This window comes from Panthera pardus, unplaced genomic scaffold (genome assembly GCF_024362965.1).
Source record: "Panthera pardus isolate Hobbes unplaced genomic scaffold, ASM2436296v1 HiC_scaffold_26, whole genome shotgun sequence".
NCBI classification, from domain to species: Eukaryota; Metazoa; Chordata; class Mammalia; order Carnivora; family Felidae; genus Panthera; species Panthera pardus.
The window spans coordinates 29889657-29912468 of NW_026526832.1; the positions used below are offsets into that span (position 1 = coordinate 29889657).

General features: G+C 39.2%; 1 pseudogene; it reads left to right on the forward strand.

Moving 5' to 3' along the window:
• Positions 1-10621: 10621 nt before the first annotated feature.
• LOC128773707 (U2 spliceosomal RNA) lies at positions 10622-10802 on the forward strand (annotated as a pseudogene).
• The last annotated feature ends 12010 nt before the right edge of the window (positions 10803-22812 follow it).

The window sequence follows — 22812 nt, forward strand, 5'->3', positions numbered from 1 at the left end:
GCAACAGGGAGCATTATACTAAATGCGTGTAATAATGGCGATCACCTCTTCCCAACAAACTTTACTGAAACAAAGCAATTAAAATATTCATAAAGAACACATGTCCAGGATTTTAATAGCACACAGTAAACTTTAACAGCAAGTAATAAACTAAAAATATTCCTAGGGAAGAAAGAATACCTAGCTTTATCCTGTTTGTTCATTTTCCTTTGCCTTTGATTCTATTGTTCCTGTTTTGTGGTTTGAAGCTTCTTTTTTGTGTGTGTCAATGAAGCTCGTATGATGCTTTGAAAGCCCTGGATACATTTTAAATTCTATTTTTTTTCTCAGCTGCTTTACCTATGTCTGTCAAAAGCATATTTTGAATCAGACGAATGCACACATTCAAAGCCAGTTTTTAAATTCCTTCCTAAAATAAAATCAAATCAATTTTACGTCTTAAGGTATTCCCAAGTTGTCATCCCTTTGATTGTAGAGGCTTATTTTATGTAATAATTTTATGTACCATAATTCAAAAGCAGTCACATAGGTCCAAGTCTATTTGATGCAGCAGGTCTTCTAACTTTTTGGGACTAGATGTCCATCAATAGGTGGCCATTTCATGACCTCTGGGAAGGTTTTAGCTTATCCTTGATCTTCACATGTAGACACCAGGGTCATTGATGCTTCTGAAATTCACACATCAAGGCCTGAGATACCTTGCAGCTAAAACCTTTATGTAGCCACTGATAGCTCCATGGGACCACAATACCCGAGACTGGGTTAAGAAAGAGTGTCATGAGAATACTAAAGGGGTAGACTGAGCCCTGGTGAAGGGTGTGGAGAAAGGGACCATCTTAAGGGAAAGGCCCTTTCCCCATCATGCATTCAATGGTTATAGCCAAGTATTATTTACAATTATCATTTGTCAGACATCACTTCTGATTTCAAAAACACTTGATGACTCAGCATATCCCAGCCCTGGGGACAGCTGAGGGCTTAGATGACAGCCAGAATGGTCTTTTACTTTGGCCTCTTATCAGTTTGGGATGCTAGAAATATAGCCCCCTCTGCCATCTCCTGTTTCCCTCTTCTTTGAAGGTTCTTTCCACATGCTTTCTCTGAGGGGCAGCCCTTCCTTCAGACTTCTGGAGACCTAGACTTAACATCTGGTTCCACAGCTTACTAGCTGTGTGACCCAAGGAAATCACTTAACTTCTTTTAGCCTGCATAAAATATCATCATGTGTATGAAGGTTTGGTCCATATTAGGTATCTAATACTGTTTGGATTAATTTCATTAGTGTGGTGAATGAATTTTAATTTTAGAAGCCTCTATTTTTTATCTGCTTTCTTTAATGGAGCATAGCATTTGACAAGCATTGATTGACATTTTACATTTTTTTTCCTGTGTACAGATCTCTGTTAGGCATTGGGAGAATTGCAGAGTTGAACTAGAAATGTCCCTATGCTTCTTTAGATACTCCATCATGGGCATCATTGTGAACACTGGTGGTTGATGTGTCTAGTTGATGGAGATGCAAGAGCCATAGGGATGGACACTTAGCTTATCACAGTGAGATTTTATGCAATAGTGTCTTGGTATTTGACGATTTTTGTGCTCATGGTTTTGACGATCCATGACCCATGTAAATCCCATGACCTGTATAGTCATTTATAATCTGATGCAAATATGAATTTCATGAATCCGTGAAGTGGTGAGTAACCTTGGCTGGCTGTTCAGCATCCACATCTCATTGTGGTGTCGCTGTTTCATATTCATTGTTAGTAAGCAGTCAGGTTTGTGATGGGTGAAATGTTCTTTGTGGCACGTACCAGGAAGAAGGCCAACAGGTTGCTGGTGGTGGTGGAAGAAAAGAGAAAGTGAAAGGATTTAAGAAACAATGGCTCTGGCATTTTCACATCAATAAAATGATCAAATTATGATTGATCTACTACATTATATTAATGAGTTGAACCAAATTTTATGTAGAAATAAGAAAACAATTCAAGACATTGGTTCAGCAAGAGCTAAAATTTATAGCTATGAGAGAAACAAATAACATTTAAACCCACATTTTTTGACAATAAAGAGAGAATAGGAGGGGGCTAGTTGATCTTGCTATAATTCTTCCTGGAGATTCACTTTCCCTCGGAATGTTGTACCAGTCACTGTCACCACCCTGCTGGCCCCCGGGGGGCATTGCTCCCTCTTCAAGGATGATACTGAATAGGAGGCAACAGAACCTTGCTTTAATATCCCATAACATGGCTGTGTTGAAGCTGTATGAAATTTTATTAAGAGCTGATGGTGGCAGGCTGGAAATGAATGGCTCTCTATCTGGTCTCACAAGGGATAGCTGACATGTCTTCAAGTTTGGGGTCACCTAGCAGAGGTCTTCCAATCTGGCTCCCAAACTACCTTCATCTGGCCCAGTTCAGCTTTTAACTCCACTTGGAATGCTTCCAAGAGTATCAGATTCCTCAAATCCAGGCCCAAGACACCAAGGTCCAGAGAAGACTTCTACTCTGCCTGTCTGAGATTTGCCTACTCTAGTTTTCTACTAGAGAACCTGTCTCTTGGTGGTTTAAGCCAGGAATACCTGTGCTCTTTAGGGGAGAGCCTTACCTTTACCTTCGGGAGTAGGGTTTTGTTGATGGGATAAATTTCATTACAATATTTTCATGTTAACATAGGTTTTTTTAATAGTAGCAAACTTATTTTATTATTTTATTATGACCCAGGACTTGTTTCCACTCCTTGGAGCCTGTGCCCATACCTGGAGCTTCCCACTATGTCAACCCTGTCAACAGAGTATTACTTTCATGTTCCCCTTAAAGACTAGATGTTCAGAAAAGCTTTAGTGATCAATTTAGAGTTCTTATGGGAGAGACAGAGGAGTAAGTTTATGTCATAATTTCCCAGCAAAATGTAAAACTATATACTAGACATTTCTGTTTCTCAGAGTCCCTTCTTGGATGGACTATTCTCCAGGCATGAGGGAAATGGGGGATTGGATTACCTTTGCCCCTTTTCAGCCATGTTTGGTCTGGGCCGTCTCTTTATAATTTCTCACCCCTTTATTATGAAGAATTTATCACTAACATACCTGAACTGATCAAAGGGGTTTGCAGAGCTGATGGGGGTTCCATCATTGTTAGAAGGCAATGCCAGTTAAAACAGAATTTGGGGAGAAGGTTTTGTTGTTCTATGATCATGATATGAGCTCCGGTTTATGGAAAGTTTGCTGCTCATTAGACACGGTGCTAAATGCTTTTCATGGAGATGTTTTTCCATTCATTCCTCATGAGCATGTTGGATGCTTTTATTAGTCCCATCTTGTTGATGAAGATAGATTTAAATTGTCCACTGGCGGAGCATGGGTATGAATTCTAGCAATCCAGCTGAAAAGGTCTGGATTCTTAAACACTTTACTGTATAGCCTTTCATATTACAAATGAGTTTTATACTGTACATTGGAATCACTAAAGATCCAAATAGGTCATTGAAATTTTTAGTTATATTTTATATTCATTTACAAGCAAAAAAGTATGCATCAGGCAGTATTTCCTAACAATAGGCTCACATGGGATGCATATTAAACTTTCCCATGGAGAATCTGATTCAATAGGGGTCTGAGTTACTGATTTTTTAAAAGCTTATTTTAAGGGGTCTCTCTGGATAATTCTTGTCTTTGTGCAAGTTTCAGAAATTCCACTATTGAGTGTCCCTAGCTCTTATTGTATAAGGGACCCTTCTGTTGCCTTCATTGTCTCAAGAGCTGTTGTCCCCTCCCCAGTCTTGACTTTTCTTTTCTCCTGGTCCTTTGTTGTTGGGACCCGTTTTTAGTTAACTTTTGTATTTGGGACAAAGAACTATAGATTGAATTTCATCTTTTTGCTTACAGATATCTAATTTTCCCAGTACCATTTATTGACACAACTATCCTTTCTCCACTGAATTCCTTTTTTGTTGTTGTTGTTAGAAAGATTTATTTTATTGCGATATAATTTACATACTATAAGGTTCACCCATTTCCATAGTTTTAGTACATTTACAGTTACCCGACTGTCACCACAATCAATTTTAGATCATTTTTGTTAATCCAAAAAGAAATACCCTTCCCACTAAGCAGTCACTTCATGGTACCTACTTCCCTAAGACCCAGGCAAACACTAATTTGCCTATTCTACACATTTCATATAAATGGAATCGTACAGTGAGTGACTTCTTTTGTGACTGGTTTCTTTCACTTAGCTTAATATTTTCAAGGTTCGTCCATGTAGTACCACGTATCTATACGTGATTCTTTTTCATAGTCAAATGGTATTCCATTGTGTGGCTATACCACATTTATTTATCCATTCATTAGTTGATGGGCATTTGAGTCTCCATGTTTTGACTATTTTGAATAACGTTTTTACACACGTTTTTGCATGGGAGTTTGTTTTCATTTTTCTTGGATACATGTCTAGGAGTGGAATTGCTAGGTCATCTGTAACTTTATGTTGAGGTAATTTGAAGAGCTGTCAAACTATTTTCCAAAACAGCCGCACCGTTTTACATTCCCACTGGCAATGTGTAAGGGTTCCATTTTTTTCTCATTCTTGCCAAGACTTGCTATTGTCTATCTCTTTTATTATGTCATCCTGGAGGGTGTGAAGTGGTATTTTATTGTGGTTTTGATTTGCATTTCCCTAATGACTAAATATATTGAACATCTTTCCATGTACTAATTTGCCATTTACGTGTGTTCTTTGGAGAAATGTCTATTTCAATCTCTTGCCAATTTTTAAATTGGGTTATTTATTTTTTATTATCAAGTTGTAAGATTTCTTTATATATTCCGTGTTGTGGTGACACTATAGAAGTGTAATGTACCCCTCATCCCAAATTTGATTTGGATGTCAATACTAATATCACCACACATGCACCAAGAAGGTATGGGAAGCTTTATTACTCACATAATTAGTCTCTTTAGGGGGGAGGAAGTAGCCTTCCCCAACCTCTAAGTGAGTCTACATCTGGTTTGGGAGAGTAAGGAAAGAGATTGACTTGTCTTCTATTGCAGTTGGGGATACAGCTAGGAGGATGGTTCTTGTTAACATGTCGGGGCTTTCTTTGGTTGTTTGAACTCTTGATAGTGCCAAAGGAGGCAAGACCTCAGCTTTTTTTTTTTATCAGCATGCCAAGTGTGTGGCAGAAGGGGAAAGAGGAGTGATGAGGCTCAAGAGCTGTCAAGCACCAGAAGTGGAATCAGTCTTTTTAAACTTCTGGATACAAATCCCTTAGCAGATAAGTGATTTACAGGTATTTTCTTCCATTCTGTGGGTTGGTTTTTTTTTCAGTTTCTTGATGATGTTACTTGCAGCCGAAAAGTTTTTAATTTTCGTTAGGTCTAGTTTTGTTCTTTTGCAGTTGTGCTTTTTACGTTGATTCTAAGAAACCACTTCTTTAAATTTATTCCCATTTTTTTTTCTTCCAGAAAATTTATGGGTTTTGCTTTTACCTTTAGGTACGTGATCAGTTTTAAGTTGTTTTCTTAAATATTCCTCACTTAGATGATGTTGTACCTTTGTCAGAATTTGGTTGTTCATATATCTTCTTTTTTTTTCTTTTTGAATTTTCTATTCTATTTCCTTGATCTATTTGTCTACATGCCAATATCACCTTGTTAGGTTACTGTAGCTTTATAAAACGTCTTGAAATTAGGTACTATCAGCCTTACAACTTTTTTCTTTTTCAAAGCTGTTTTATCTCTTCAAGGTTCTTAGCATTCATGTGAATTTTGAAATTAGCATGTTAATTTCTACAAAAAAATATTACTGGTAGTTTGATTGGTATTGCATGAATTCATAGATCAGTTTGTGGGGGAATCAACACCTTAAAAAACAGTGAGTATCCCAACCCACATACACAGTTTATTTCCTCCAGTTTTTAAGGCTTTAATTGATCTCAGCAGTGTTTTATAGTTTTCACTGTATAGGTCTTGCTCACTTGGGGCAGATTTATTATTAAGTAGTTGACATTTTTTATGTTATTGTAAATAGTATTCTTTTGTTTTAATTTGTGAGTGTTTATTGCTGGAATATAGAAATGCAATTGATTTTTGTATAGTGATTTTGTATCCCATAACCTTGCTAAACTCTTATTAGTTCTAGTAGCTTTGTTATAGATTCCATCAGATTTTTTTTCTGTGTAGATGATCATGTTATTTGTGAAAAAAACATATTTTACTTTTTCCTTTTCAATATGTATGGCTTTTATTTCATTTTCTTAAAATGTTGTGCTGACATGCTCTTCCAATATGATGCTAGACCTTATTTCTAAATAAGGTCACATTCACAGGGTAATGTGGATTAGAACTTGAACATACCCTTTCAGGGAACAGAATTCTACTCACTGCAATCATGATGTACTATTTTTTAAAAAAGGTATTTTGGACTAATACACTAACATTTTGTTTGGAATTTTGCACTTATCTTCATGAGGGATATTGTTAATGTTTTTTTAATGTTTATTTATTTTTGAGCGAGAAGGGGAGACAGAGCATGAGTGGGGGAGGGGCAGAGAGAGAGTGAGACAGAATCTGAAGCAGGCTCCAGGCTCTGAGCTTTAGCACACTGCCCAATGCAGGGCTCGAACCCACAAACCACGAGATCATCACCTGAGCTGAAGTTGGACACTTAACTGACTGAGCCACCCAGTCGCCCTTATTAATGCTTTTTTTAATACTATTTTTTATTGTTTTACTATCAAGGCAATGTTAGACTCACAGAATGGTTTGTAGAGTATTTCCTCCTCTTCTAATTACTGCAATCAATTGTGTAGCATTGGTAATATTACTTCCTTAAATGTTTGACAGACTGCTTCAGTGAAGTCATTTGGCCATGAAGTTTTCTTCTTGTAAAAAGTTTTAAACTACAAATTTACTTAATTTATAGATATTGGGACATTTAGGTTACTTATTTCTTCTTGAGTGGACTTGGTTGTTGTGTCTTCCAAAGACTGTCCATTTTGTCTTACTTGTTGAATTTATTGGCATAAAATTATTTTTAGCATTCTCTTATTATCTTTTTTTTGCTTCTATTTTAATTTAATTTTTTAAAAATTTACATCCAAATTAGTTAGCATATAGTGCAACAATGATTTCAGGAGTAGATTCCTTAGTGCCCCTGACCCAGTTAGCCCATCCCTCCTCTCCCAATCCCTCTAGTAACGCTCTGTTTTTCTCCATATTTATAAGTCTCTTATGTTTTGTCCCCCTCCCTGTTTTTATATTATTTTTGCTTCCCTTCCCTTATGTTCATCTGTTTTGTCTCTTAAAATCCTCATATGAGTGAGGTCATATGATATTTGTCTTTCTCTAACTGACTAACTTCACTTAGCATAATACCCTCCAGTTCCATCCACATAGTTGCAAATGGCAAGATTTCATTCTTTTTGATTGCCAGGTAATACTCTATTGTGTGTGTGTGTGTGTGTGTGTGTGTGTGTGTGTGTGTGTGTGTGTATCACATTTTCTTTATCCATTCATCCATCGATGGACATTTGGGCTTTCTCCATACTTTGGCTATTGTTGATAGTGCTGCTATAGACATGGGGGTGCATGTGTCCCTTCAAAACAGCACACCGGTATCCTTTGGATAAATACCTACTAGTGCAATTGCTGGGTCATAGGGTAGTTCTATTTTTAGTTTTTTGAGGAACCTCCATACTGTTTTCCAGAGTGGCTGCACCAGCTTGCATTCCCATCAACAGTGCAAAAGAGATCCTCTTTCTCTACATCCTTGCCAACATCTGTCGTTGCCTGACTTGTTAATGTTAGCCATTCTGACAGGTGAGGTGGTATCTCATTGTGGTTTTGATTTGTATTTCCCTGATGATGAGTGAAGTTGAGCATTTTTTCATGTGTTGGTTGGCTATCTGGATGTCTTCGTTGGAGAAGTGTCTATTCGTGTTTTTTGCCCATTTCTTCACTGGGTTATTTGTTTTTTTGGGTGTTGAGTTTGATAAATTCTTTATAGATTTTGGATACTAACCCTTTATCTGATATGTTGTTTGCAAATATCTTCTCCCATTCTGTCGGTTGCCTTTTAGTTTTGCGGATTGTTTCCTTCACTGTGCAGAAGCTTTTTGTTTTGATGAGGTCCCAATAGTTCATTTTTGCTTTTGTTTCCCTTGCCTCTGGAGACGTGTTGAGTAAGAAGTTGCTGTGGACAAGATCAAAGAGGTTTTTTCCTGCTTTCTCCTAGAGGATTTTGATGGCTTCCTGTCTTACATTTAGGTCTTTCATCCATGTTGAGTTTATTGTTGTGTGTGGTGTAAGAAAGTGGTCCAGGTTCATTCTTCTGCATGTCGCTGTCCAGTTTTCCCAACACCGCTTGCTGAAGAGACTGTCTTTATTCCATTGGATATTCTTTCCTGCTTTGTCAAAGATTAGTTGGCCGTACGTTTGTGGGTCCGTTTCTGGGTTCTCTATTCTGTTTCATTGATCTGAGTGTCTGTTCTTGTGCCTGTACCATACTGTCTTGATGATTACCGCTTTGTAGTATAGCTTGAAGTCCGGGATTATGATGCCTCCTGCTTTGGTTTTCTTTTTCAAGATTGCTTTGGCTATTCGGGGTCTTTTCTGGTTCCATACAAATTTTAGGATTATTTGTTCTAGCTCTGTGAAGAATGTTGGTGTTATTTTGATAGGGATTACATTGAATATGTAGATTGCTTTGGGTAGTATTGACATTTTAACAATATTTGTTCTTCCTATCCAGAAGCATGGAATCCTTTTACTTTTTTTTTTTTTTTGTCTTCTTCAATTTCTTTCATAAGCTTTCTATAGTTTTCAGTGTATAGATTTTTCACCTGTTTGGTTAGATTTATTCCTAGGTATTTTATGGTTTTTGGTGCAACTGTAAATGGGATTGATTCCTTGATTTCCCTTTCTGTCACTTTATTGTTGGTGTATAGGAATGCAACCAATTTCTCTGAATTGATTTTGTATCCTGCAACTTTGCTGATTTCATGAATCCATTCTAGCAGTTTTTAGGTGGAATCTTTTGGGTTTTCCATATAGAGTATCATGTCATCTGCGAAGAGTGAAAGTTTGACCTCCTTCTGTCTGATTTGGATGCCTTTTATTTCTTTGTGTTGTCTGATTGCAGAGGCTAACACTTCCAATACTATGTTGAATAACAGTGATGAGAATGGAAATCTCTGTCTTGTTCCTGACCTTAGGGGGAAAGCTCTCGGTTTTTTCCCATTGAGGATGATATTAGCGTTGGGTCGTTCATATATGGCTTTTATGATCTCGAGGTATGCTCCTTTTATCCCTACTTTCTGGAGGGTTTTTATCAAGAAAGGATGCTGTATTTTGTCAAATGCTTTGTCTGCGTCTATTGAGAGGATCATATGGTTCTTGTCCTTTCTTTTATTGATGTGATGAGTCACGTTAATTGTTTTGTGGATATTGAACCAGCCCTGCATCCCAGGTATAAATCCCACTTGGTCGTGGTGAATAAATTTTTTAATGTATTGTTGGGTCTGGTTGGCTAATATCTTGTTGAGGATTTTTGCATCCATGTTCATCAGGGAAATTGGTCTATAGTTCTCCTTTTTAGTGGGGTCTCTGTCTGGTTTTGGAATCAAGGTAATGCTAGCTTCATAGAAAGAGTTTGGAAGTTTTCCTTCCATTTCTATTTTTTGGAACAGCTTCAAGAGAATAGGTGTTAACTCTTCCTTAAATATTTGGTAGAATTCCCCTGGGAATCCATCTGGCCCTGGACTCTTGTTTTTTGGGAGATTTTTGATTACTAATTCGATTTCCTTACTGGTTATACATCCGTTCAAATGTTCTATTTCTTCCTGTTTCAGTTTTGGTAGTGTATATGTTTCTAGGAATTTGTCCATTTCTTCCAGATTGCCCATTTTATTGGCATATAATTGCACATAATATTCTCTTATTATTATTTTTATTTCTGCTGTGTTGGTTGTGATCTCTCTTATTCTGATTTTATTTATTTGGGTCCTTTCCTTTTTCATTTTGATCAAACTGGCTAGTGGTTTATCAATTTTGTTAATTCTTTCAAAGAACCAGCTTCTGGTTTCATTGATCTGTTCTACTGTTTTTTTGGTTTCGATAGCATTACTTTCTGCTCTAATCTTTATTATTTCCTGTCTTCTGCTGGTTTTGGGTTTTATTTGCTGTTCTGTTTCCAGCTCTTTAAGGTGTAAGGTTAGGTTGTGTATCTGATGTTATTCTTCCTTCTTTAGGCAGGCCTGGATTGCTGTATACTTTTCTCTTATGAGCGCCTTTGCTGAGTCCCAGAAGTTTTGGGTTGTGGTGTTGTCATTTTCATTGGCTTCCGTATACTTTTTAATATCCTCTTTAACTTCTTGGTTAGCCCATTCATTCTTTAGTAGGATTTTCTTCAGTCTCTAAGTATTTGTTAACTTTCCACATTTTTTCTTGTGGTTGATTTTGAGTTTCATAACATTTTGGTCTGAAAATATGCACAGTATGATCTCGATCTTTTTGAACTTAGTCAGGGCTGATTTGTGTCCCAGTATATGATCTATTCTGGAGAACGTTCCATGTGCACTGGAGAAGAATGTGTATTCTGATGCTTTAGGATGAAATGTTCTGATCGCTTCTCGGCCTTTTGGCTAAGATCAAGTGTAGGATGAAATGTTCTGAATATATCTGTTAAGTCCATCTGGTCCAGTGTGTCATTCAAAGACATTGTTTCCTTGTTGATTTTTTGATTAGATGATCTGCCATTGCTGTGAGTGGGGTTTTGAAGTCTCCTACTATTATGGTATTACTATCAATGAGTTTCTTTATGTTTGTGATGAATTGATTTATATATTTGTGTACTCCCACATTTGGCACATAAATGTTTACAATTGTTAGGTCTTCTTGGTGGATAGACACCTTGATTATGATATAATGCCCTTCTGCATTTCTTGATACAGTCTTTTTTTTGTTTTAAGTTTATTTTATTTTTGAGACAGAGAGAGACAGAGCATGAGTGGGGGAGGGTCAGAGAGAGAGGGAGACAAAGAATCCAAAGCAGGCTCCGGTCTCTGAGCTGCCATTACAGAGCCTGACACGAGGCTCAAACCTACGGACTGTGATATCATGACCTGAGCCGAAGTTGGACGCTCAACTGACTGAGCCCCCTAGGTGCCCCAGATACAGTCTTTATTTTAAAGTCTAGATTGTCTGATATAAGTATGGCTAGTCCAGCTTTCTTTTGTTGACCATTAGCATGATAGATGGTTCTCCATCCCCTTATTTTCAATCTAAAGGTGTCTTTAGGTCTAAAGTGGGTCTCTTGTAAACAGCATATAGATGGATCTTGTTTACTTATCCATTCTGTTACCTTATGTCTTTTGATCAGAGCACTGAGTCCACTGATGTTTAGAGTGAGTACCAAAAGATATGAATTTATTGCCATTATGTAGCTTGTAGAGTTGGAGTTTCTGGTGTTGTTCTCTGGTCCTTTCTAATCTTTGTTGCTTTTGGTATGTATGTATGTATGTATGTATGTATGTATGTATATTTTCATCTTTTCTCCCCTCAGAGAGTTCCCCTTAAAATTTCTTGCAGGGTTGGTTTAGTGGTCATAAACTCCTTTGATTTTTGTTTGTCTGGGAAACTTTTTGTCTTTCCTTCTATTTTGAATGACAGCCTTGGTGGATAAAGAATTCGTGGCTGCATATTTTTCTGATTCAGCACATTGAATATATCCTGCCACTCCTTTCTGGCCTGCCAAGTTTCTGTGGATAGGTCTGCTGCAAACCTGATCTGTCTTCCCTTGTAGGTTAGGGACTTTTTTTTCCCTTGTTGATTTCATGATTCTCTCCTTGCCTGAGTATTTTGTTAATTTGACTATGATATGCCTTGTTGATGGTCAGTTTTGTTGAATCTAATGGGGGTCCTCTGTGCTTCCTGGATTTTGATGTCTGTGTCTTTCCCCAGGTTAGGAAAGTTTTCTGCTATGATTTGCTCACATAACCCTTCTACCCCTATTTCTCTCTCTTCCTTTTCTGGGACCCCTATGATTCTGATGTTGTTCCTTTTTAATGAGTCACTGATTTCTCTAATTCTTAAATCGTGCTATTTTGCCTTAATCTCCCTCTTTTTTTATGCTTCATTGTTTTCTATAAGTTTGTCCTCTATATCGCTGATTCTCTGTTCTGCCTCATCCATCCTTGCCACCGTGGCATCCATCCGTGATTGCAGCTCAGTTATACCGTTTTTTATTTCATCCTATTTTTTACTTCTTTTACCTCTGCAGAAAGGGATTCTAGTCTATGTTTGACTCCAGCTAGTATTCTTATTATCGTGATTCTAAATTCTGGTTCAGACATCTTGCTTGTATCTGTGTTGGTTAAATCCCTGGCTGTCATTTCTTTGTGCTCTTTCTTTTGGGGTGAATTTCTTCGTTTTGTCAGAAGGGAGAAAAGGAATTACTGCTAAATTCTGTGGCTCAGGTTGTGCAGATTGTTGTGTTAATCCTCAAATCAGTTTTCTAGGTGTGCAGGATGGTTTAGTGTTGGTCTGTTTGTATTTCATGGATGCAAGACACACAAAAAACTTCCATGCTATTCCCTCTTATTATCTTTTTAATAACTATGGAATCTATAGTGCTCTTGGTGACTTATGCCTTGTTTTCAGTTTTTTCTACTGACTAGTCTGGCTAAAGGTATCATTTTTATTAGTCTCTTTAAAGTTCATTTATTTATTTTGAAAAAGAAAGTGTGAATGGGGGAGTGAGAGAGAGGGAGACAGAGAATCTCAAACAAGCTCTGTGCTGTTAGTGCAGAGCATGACATGGGGATCAATTGCATGTACCGTGTAATCATGACCTGGGCCAAAATCAAGAGTCAGAGACTCAACCAACTGAGCCACCCAGGTTTCCCTATTAGTCTCTTAAAAGACTAGATTTTGGTTACATTGATTGGCTGTATTGTTTTTCTGTTTCAATTTCATTAATTCCATTATGATCATTATTGTTTCCTTTTTTCTCCTTTCTTTGTATTTATTTATTTGTTTTTTAGTTTCTTAAGATGGAAGCTTAGGCCATTTATTTGAGACTTTATTCTTTTCTAATACAGATGTTTAGTGCTATAAATTTCCCTCTTAGTACTGCTTTATAAGCATACTATGCCATACATTTTGATATCTTGTGTTTCTATTTTCATTCTTTTAAAAATACTTTTCTAATTTCTCTTTTGAATTCTTCTTTGATGTATAGGATATTTAGAAATATGTTGCACAGTTTCCTAATATGTGGGGATTTTTAAAGAGATCTTTTAGTTATCAATCTAATTTAATGTCATTTGATGGAAGAATGTACTTTTATGACTTGAATCCCTTAACCTTTTTGAGATTTGTTTTATGGCTCAGAATGTGGTCTATCCTGATCAGTGTTTCATGTACACTTAAAAAGGATGTGTATTGCACTATTGTTGTGTAGCACATTCCATAAATGCTGATTAGGTCAAGTTGTTTCATGTTATTTTTAACTTATCTATATCCTTCTCGATTTTCTGGTTATTTTTTAATCAGTCATCCACATCAAGTATTAAAACATCCAACTATAAATGTGGAGTTGTCTATTTGTCCTTGTAGTTCTATCACTTTCTCCTTCATGTATTTTGACGTTCTTTTGTCAAGTACATAAACATTTAGGATTGTTACGTGCTCTTGATGAATTTATCCTCTCTTTCCTCGGTGTTTCATTTTGAATAGTTACTGCTGCTGTGTCATTGCAGTTTCTTCTTTAATGCCTAATCTGCCATTAATCCTGTTTTTTAATTCTCAGATATAATTTTCATTATTAGAAGTTTGATCTGGATTTCATTAATATTATCCATGACTTTATTAAACTCTTTGGACATATGGAATAGTTATAATAATAATTACTCTAATGTCCTTGCCTGCTAATTCTAACATCTGTGTCAGTTATGGATGGTTTCAGTTTATTGGTTTATTTTATCTTTGGGTCCTATTTTTTTCCATCTTTGCATGCCTGGTAATTTTTGATTGGAGGCCAGGCATCATGAGTTTTTCCTTGTTTGGTGTTGGATATTGTATACCTATAAATATTCTTGACGTTTGCTGTGAAGATTAGCTAAGTAACTTGGGAACAGTTTGATCCTTTCAGGTCTTGCTTTTAAGATTTGTTTGGTGGAATGAGCAGTGTGTCGTCTAGGGCTAATTATTTTCCAATACTGAACTAAGACTCTTCTGAGTACTCTCTCCAATGTTCCATGAATGATGAGGTGTTCCAGTCTTGTTGATGGGAATGGGTGTTATTTTTGTCCCTTGTGAGGACTGAATACTATTTTATCTTGTCCTTTTTGCTAGCCTGCTGAATACGTGAGAAAGACCTTTGCAACTTTCCAGATATAATTGTGCAGTTCTCTTCTCTCTGAGATTGTATTTTGTGAAGGCTAGCTACTCAGGTTTACCTGGACTCTCAACTCCATCTCCTCAACCAGTAGGTCAGTGAAGTTCTGCCTGGATTGTCCCTTTCTGTGCTACAGCTAGGAACTTTCTCAAGGTAGTAACCTGGGGTAATCATAAGGTTTACCTGCTTTGTTTCCTGTCTCTCATGGACCACTGTCCTTTGTTGCCTAATATCCAGTGCCTTGAAATTGTTGTTTTATGTGTTTTATCCTTTATTGTTGTTTGAGTCAGTAGGGTAAATCTAGTCTCTGTTCATTTTGGCTGGAAGCAGAAGTTCCCATATGCAAAATTTTGTATATGTATGTATATGTGCACTTTTTCTGGAGAGTTATTACAGCTTTCACCAAAGTTTCTCAAGGGTATGTAACCCTCGATAAGATCAAGAAACACTTATTTTAGTAGTCATCATAGCCTTAAATTGTGTTTGTTTACCTATTTTTATAAATCTGTATATTACTTCACATATTTCTAAATTTTATAAATTTCAATCTCAACAAACTATAAATAGTGAGATTTTAAAAATAAACCTTTTATATCACTCTTAAATGTATCCAGTGGGTTCTAAACATCAGTCAAATGGTTACTCATAATTCTCCATTTTAAAAATAGTGAGCAAAATTTTCTTCAATAGTAGAAAATTTTGCCTTACTCCTTTTGCTCTTAGAATTTACCTTCCCCTTTCATTTTTCTCATAGAATGTTATCCTAATGTAATATATTTTATGCTTGAAAGTCTTTTTATTACTCTACTGTGTCTGAGGTCGCCAAGACCACCCCCAGGTTTGATTATTTGCTAGGAATTCTTACAGGACTCACCATATTGTTTGTCATACCCACAGCAAGGATTTATTTCAGGGAGAGCCCACAAAGAAAAACCAGTAAAGGGAAAAAACACACGTGGTGAAGTCTAGAAGAAATGGGGAGCAAGCTTCCAAGAGTCTTCTCTCAGTGGAATCACCCTGGCTGTACTTAGTTCTTTCAGCAATGAGTTGTGACAACACATGTGAAATGTTGTCAGCCAGGGAAGCTCATTAGAGACTCAACATCTGAGGTTTTAACTGGACACTGGTCATGTAGGCACCCTCTTTCTAGCACACACCATAATTCTAGATTCCCAGAATGAAAACATGTTTTCAGTAGAAACCATCATTTTAGTCTCTCTTTTTTTTTTTTGAACTACCTGACTTGAAAAAGTATGTATTACATCAAATTTTCTCTGTAAAGTGCCACAGAGTCAATATTATGGGCATTGTGTGCCAGATGGTCTTTGTCTCAGCTACTCAGCTCTGCAGTTGTGGCATGAAAGTAGCCATAGACTACATGTAAATAAGTGAGTGTGACTGTGTTTTAATAGAACCTTATTTATTAAAAAAGGTACAAGGTTGGGTTTACCTACATATTCCAGTTAGCCAGCCTCTATGTCACATAAGCTTAGAATCTGTTTCCTTTGGCAACAGCAACACCAATTTATTAGAAGCTGGCTATAGACACCAGTAAAGAAGATTCAGTGGCCTATAATGATGGCCTACTGAACATTAATGAAAAGATAGGTCTGAGTCTTCTGCAGACACGAGAGTCGATGGCTAATGACCTGAGACCTGAATTTTCACTGTCGTGAAGATTCTTCACTGGATTTTGAATAGTTTATTTTGTGCCCTGGTGGGTTTTACACATGAGCAAAGCATCATCTTCAGTTTGGGAAAGAGTGAGAAATATGCTTACTTCCATAAAATGTGAGAAGGGCAGTTGTGAAGAGGGAAAGAACCCAACCCTCCATCACCACCTTGGTCTTATGCACATCACTTTAACAAAGAACACATTGGAAGGTGAAGCAGAGTCCAGAGAGATTCCTTTAAATGTCACCTAACCATCGACAATTCTTCCGTCCCTCCAAGGGCACTTTAGTTTGAGTCCCATCAGATTTACAGAACATCCTTTCTGTTTCCCAGCAGTTCAGCCAATTATAGCGCACATGTGTAGCCCTCTCTCCTGTGCCTGACTTGGTGGCGGTTATTCTCACAGCCATAATGTGTGTTGTCATCTCGATTCCCTCGTGTCCCAAAAGACTTGTGTCTACATATGCTACCACCTCTTCTTCCGATGAATTCAACCGATACCTGAAACTTAGCACTAACACTTGCTTTCGACAAAAATATTCACCGGATTACACTCACCAATAATTTTGAGACATTTTGGAAAAATTTGGTAAGAGTTAAGAAATCACATACACTTCTGCCAACTCAACCTTGCTCTGCCTCAGTTTCTTCATTTGTAAAACGGGAATAATAACAGTGCCTATATCAGAGGGTTGTTCCAAAGACTAAATGATAATTTCTCGTATAATCCTGCCTGGTTCTCTTCTTTCCCCGCTCACCTTCCTTCCTTCCCCCTATTCCTCTGAGATTGCTTTCCTGGAGCAGTGAGTTTTTATTCACCTCTTTAGCTCTCCTCTGTAGAAGCTTGGGGGCAGCTGACCACCCATATCATAGGGACTCAACTCTTCCAAAGAAAACTGTCTCCCTAAGGGGAATTCTGGACCAGCAGTTGGGAAAACAATGTTCCCTCCATCTTGTTGCCTTGGATATTGATGGCCTTCTTATGCAGGTCTTTAAGTCTGTTGCTGTCAAGTTAACCTGCTGGTTCTAGGAAGCTGGCCTCTGGCAGGGAACCTCCCCCTACCTCAAACATAGCATATGATCAATGTTATTTGGTTATATGAAATGTTACTTTGGGTGATGGATTGGAAAGAAGCCCAGATTTTGTTCATTTCTTAAGAAACAATGTCAGATCCCCCAGAACCTGGGACAGATATTTGGCACAAAGTGATCATTCATTGAATACTGACTGAATGAAACAACTCAGCATTTAGGCCTACCTGTCTTACTTCTTTCTCAAAACTGATAAAAGGCTAAGAAGCTCCATTAGAATGGGACCCCTAAGGGTTTATTTATTCCACATGAGAGGCAGGGCAGGGTAGTGGTGGAGATACGGGCTCTCTTGCTAGGATGTTGCAATTCCAAATCAGGCTTCTACACAACCTTGGGGCCTTGGTTTTCTCATCTTTAAAATGAGGATAATTATAATGCCTAGCTCACAGGATTACTGTGAGAATGAAATGAGTTAATACACAAAAGGTGTTCAGGACACCGCCTGGCACATAGCAAGCACTCCATAGATGTTAGGTAGTATTATTCATTCCCTGAACATTTCTAAATTGAATGCCAGCCATGTCTCACAAAATGGGCTAGCTACTGGGGCATATGGAGATAAAGACATAGTTCTAGGCCACAAAGCATGTAGGGCCCTCTACGGGAGGCTGAGAAGTGGATAGCCATAAATAATGGGATGAAGGTTCTGCTAGAGCTGTGCATGGAGCACTGTGAAGGCACAGAAGGGAATCTTCAATGAGAGAGTGACTCTCCAGAATTAACAAAAGCGGGTGACTTCCCCTCTGTGATTCTCTTAGGTTTACAGAAATGTTCCATATAGCAGATGATGACCTACCACTCATATCCATTTTTTTCCCCAAGGCCACTTAGCCCTAGCAAGTAATGTAAAATAAAAGAAAACATCATTTCTAAAACACAGCCCTTGGAGCTGTTAATAAGGAAGAATTTTCAGGGCTATGAAGAAAAAAAGTAGAGAATCAAACTCAAAAAGCAGTTTATGGAACATTTTTTTTCCTAAGGGAAATGATAGAAATTACAGTGTCACCACACAAATGTTTTGGTAAAAATCAAAGGTCACAGAAATATTAAGGGCCTGGGGAGTTGGAGAAAGCCTCTCAGGGAAGATTGTATTTGAATCAGGTCTTAAAGGGTGATTTGGAACATGCCATATGGAAAGGGCTACTCCAGGAAAAGGAATAAGCATGTGATATGGCCTGGAATCATGAGAGATCAAGGTGTCTTGAGGGAACTCCAAGTGGATCAACTTGGCTGCAGGAGAGCATTGTGACAGCAAGGGGTTAGCAATGTTTGGAAATGGAGGGTTGAAGACAGCTCGTGAAGGGCCTCATATGCTTCAAGTGCAATCTAGGATGATGGGAAGGGTTGTAAGAAAGAGAGACACTTGATCACACTTGCAGTTTGGAAGTGGTTGATGATGGATTGAAATCACAAAATGGGAGGTGGTTGCAACGGTCAAAGCAAGGATTGTGAGGTCTAGAGAAGGGCAGATGCTGTGGAGACTGGTGAGTGGTTGGGTCGGATGCCACCAGAGAGTGAGCACAGTGACTCTTGGCTGTTTTAAGACACTGGATTTGTATGGCACATCTCAGCTTCTTAGTGCATTACAGACTTTACCTGCCGCTGGTAATGCTCCCTTAGATCAGGTAGGTATTACCTTTCATTTTTCAGAGGAAGAAGCATCTTCTTTCAGGTAAAGTGACTTGTTCAAGGCCTCAGAGCCAAGCCGTCGTGGTGGAGGAAAGGTGGGAACAGGTATCTGGAGCCCCATCCCAGTGCCCTTTGCTCCATGTGCATAATCGTCTCCACAGTTCCTTCCTTCTTCATCATCCTGAAAGACATGAACCTGAAATCCTGAATTTGGACCACCCAAACCTCTTTCATGTCACTTCGCCTTTCCTCCATGTCCCCTGTCATCCCCAGCCTTCCTTCCTTCCTTCCAGATCCCTTTTATAAACCTTGGGACTTACTCTTCCAATGCTCTGGGTCATCTGGTTTGTGATCTCAAAGCCCCTATTATTTCTGACCTAGTAGGACCCCATCATATCCTTGATGTGGGGTCCCATCTTCACTTTTAAGTTCAAGGCATATAGCTTGTGTATTCCTTTGATTACTTTTCAAAGTCACTCTCTGTGTATCATTCATCCTTCTTTCCATAATTGTCTACTTTTTCAAAAGGCAAGCCCTATAAAAGTATTAAATTAATAACCACCTTTAAGAGTAATTAAAGGCGGAAGTTTCATAACAGGTATCTATGTCCAATCACTCCTAAAACATTTTTCCTCTTTCAGGTCTCCGCCCTTCATTTTTCATTCCTTTAATATAAATCTCAGTAACCAAGTGATAAATTTGCTTCATTATTGCCACTCGGGCCCCCTTGGCTCCTTCCCATCTGCTAACTTATCTGCTGAGCTGGTTCCTCACAGTCCCCTGCCTGTGAACAGGTCAGCTCTGATGCCCCTTAACATTTGCTCTCAGGTGCTGCTGATTTAGTTGCCAAACACCAATAGGAAAGTTAGCTGTCATTAAACCCAAAGCTTTACAGATGGGAAAATAAAGACTCCAAGAAAGAAAGGGACCCTCCAAGGACACATGGCCATTGGTTGTTGGGGAGACTATGTCCCAGGTCTGCTGCTCTCATTCTGGGCTTTTCCCACTTTTCACCTTGCCTTCTGTCTCTACAGAGAAAATATTAACTTAAATTAAATATGACTCTAGGGCAATCACAAGAAGTGGAAGGTACAGCTCCTGACTTCACAGTCTGGCTTGATGACAAGTTTAAAATGTGGCAAGTTAAAGGACAAGGCAAATTTTCCATCCGTGAGAACCTGGTGGAGTCAGAGAATAGACCCAAGTATGACGGTAAAAAGGTTTAGAGGAGACGACCCTAGACTCCAGGGTCAGCATGACATGGGTTTGGATCCATATCTGCTACTTACCAAATGAGTAAATCTGGCATGCCCCTGAGTATAACTGAGTTTCGAGTTGCTCATAGTGTTGAAGACATGAAGTGACAAGTGTTCTGGGACTTAACTGGCACTCAATAAATGGCAGCTGGGGAGGCTTCCTTGGTGCAGTGGACGGAACAGGTACAGAGGGCTGAATTATATGTATTTATGAAGGAAAGAGGGACAGAATCATTAGGTAAGGCCAAGGCTTGGCACCAAGGGGGGCAGGTATAACATGGAATCAAGAAGAAGCCCAACCTGGTTGAAGAAGGGGTTTTGGAGGAGAAGTCATGGAACATGGCTACAAAGATGAGTATGGGATTGGAAACTTCCCCAAGAAGATTTTGAAATCCAGTTGATTAATTCACATAATGTTAGAATTGGAGGTGCCTGAAAGACATCCTAGTGCCCTGATCTCCTGTCTGATCTTTGTGTAACACTGGAGTTTGATGCAAAGTTAGTAGATGTTTTCTGGTCAAATATACTTAGGAAATTCCCAGGTTAAATATAGCTAAACAAGATTCTTTCCTCAAAAAATCTTTTGAAAAGTTAATATATGCTACAAATTGTCAAGAAATAAAAGCATCGCATTTCCAAAACTTATTTGATCACAGAGCTTTTTTTTTTTTTTTTTTTTTTTAAAACTAAACACCAATAAGATCTTGGGTATTGCCCAGAGAAACAGGGCCAGTTTCTGTGAATAGCTGGCTCCCCTCCCTCTGGACCCCAGATATGCTGGTCTGAGCTGCTTGGCCAACTGTTGTTGGGCCACGACTGCTCAGTGTGGATGGGACATCTATCCCTTAGGGCTCCCAGAGGGGATCTGGGAGGTTTTTGGATCTGCTTAGATCCTTATTGTTTTAGTGTCCCAGGACTGCTGTCAGGACCACAGATTGGGTGGCTTAAAGAACAGAGTCTCACAGTGGTGGAGGGTGGAAGTCTGAGATGGAGATGGTGGCAGGGTTGGTTCCTTCTGAGGGCTAGAGGGGAAGGATTTTTCTAGACCTCTCTTCTTGGCTTGTAGATGACTATCTTCTCTATGTCTCTTCTCTTTTTGCATGTTTCTGTGTCCAAATTTCCCATTTTTATAAGGATACCTGTCATCCTGGATAAGGGCCTACTCTAAGGACCTCACTTGAACTTGATTACCTCTATAAAGACCCTACCTCCAAAAAGGTCACACTCTGAGAGACTGGGATTAGGACTTTAAGATAGGAGTCTTGAGGAGAACACGATTCAACCTGTAACATTTATTGAGTTTATCCCCACGGAGGGTCAAAGCATGCTTCCAGGTACAGAAAGTCAAGATGCACAGCAGCCTGGTGGTCTGCGGGCTGCTTGGAAGGTACAGTGGTGCCGAATGCAGGTAGTAGTAAGGATCACACTTCCTCAGATACATGGTGACTGCGCATGCTCTGTGCCTTTGTTCCTGCCTCCTGCATCCCGTGCCATGCCCACGACATACATGCATGCACTCACACACAGCAGGAACTTGATTAATTCATTGTGGCACATTGTAGTAAAACACGTGGCCCATGGCATTTCCGCTCTGAACATTCAATTTGCTTTTTCAGGAGCTATTTTCATAGTGATTACAGGTTCATGAGATAATTTCTGCCTTTACATCAATCAGCACAAGGTTTGTGCACAAAGCACGTTGACGTGTGTCATGCCATTTCTGCTCCTTCTGACAACTTTAGGAGTGAAGCAGGTTGGGGATTGTGGTTCCACGTCACTGCTGGGGACTCTGGGGTTCAGGGAGGTGAAACATCCTGCCCTGGTGTTTGACCCCTGATGCTCAGGCACCCATTTGTGCCTATCCTGTCCATGGCACCACATTGCTTTCCATGAAGCATCACCTTCCATGGTTATATATTCTGAGACATCTTCCTTTTTATAATTTTATCCCTCTGTCCTCTCTGTCTCCCTCTGTTCACTTCCATCATGTCCAACAAGACTTCCTCCGCCTCCTATCTCAGTGCTCACAGCACAATCCACGCTGGGAGCCATTCTGGTGCTCTCTCATTCCTCATTTCCCATGGGATAGTATTTGGGGCACGTCTAAAGCCTGGACATGTTGGGTGGATGGAGCCCCTAGGAGACTGGTCTCAGTAACCGGCAGGGGTTCTTGCTGATTTTCTGCACCTGGAAAGGCAGGTGAGTAGCTGAACGTCTAGGAAAGTTGGTGGTGACCCAAAACAGATATTCCATGGGGGTGGGGAGCTCTCATCTCGATTGGCAGTCTTTCTGTCAGGAGATCCCATTGTTGGGATCTAGAATCCCAAGGGGGAGTTTGCCCCTTCGAGGTGGAGACCCCTGCAGAGGCATGTGCCCTGTGCAGTGTTCTTAAGGTTTTCTTGTACCTTGTACTCAAGTGGACGTGAATCCTGCCCCTCTGTCTGCTGGTGTCTTTGTGATGACCCCAACTTCAGTCAACTGGTCCCATCCAGTGCCTTCTCTCCATCTCCACTCTTACCACCTCGGTCCCAGCTCCCATCTTTCTTCTCCCATCAGACTCGCCTTGTTCTGGCGTCCATGGTCTCCTTGCCTCTATGCTTTCACCTCCAGGTTTTATGTTCTCCCCGCAGCCATTTCAGTTCAGGGGGATAAACGTGTCCTGTCCATTGCCGCATCCATTGTCCCGCTCATCTCAGCTCTAGCCACACCAAGCCAGGCCAGCTGCTGACTGAGACATGCTTTCTCTTGCCTTTAGCATTTGTGTA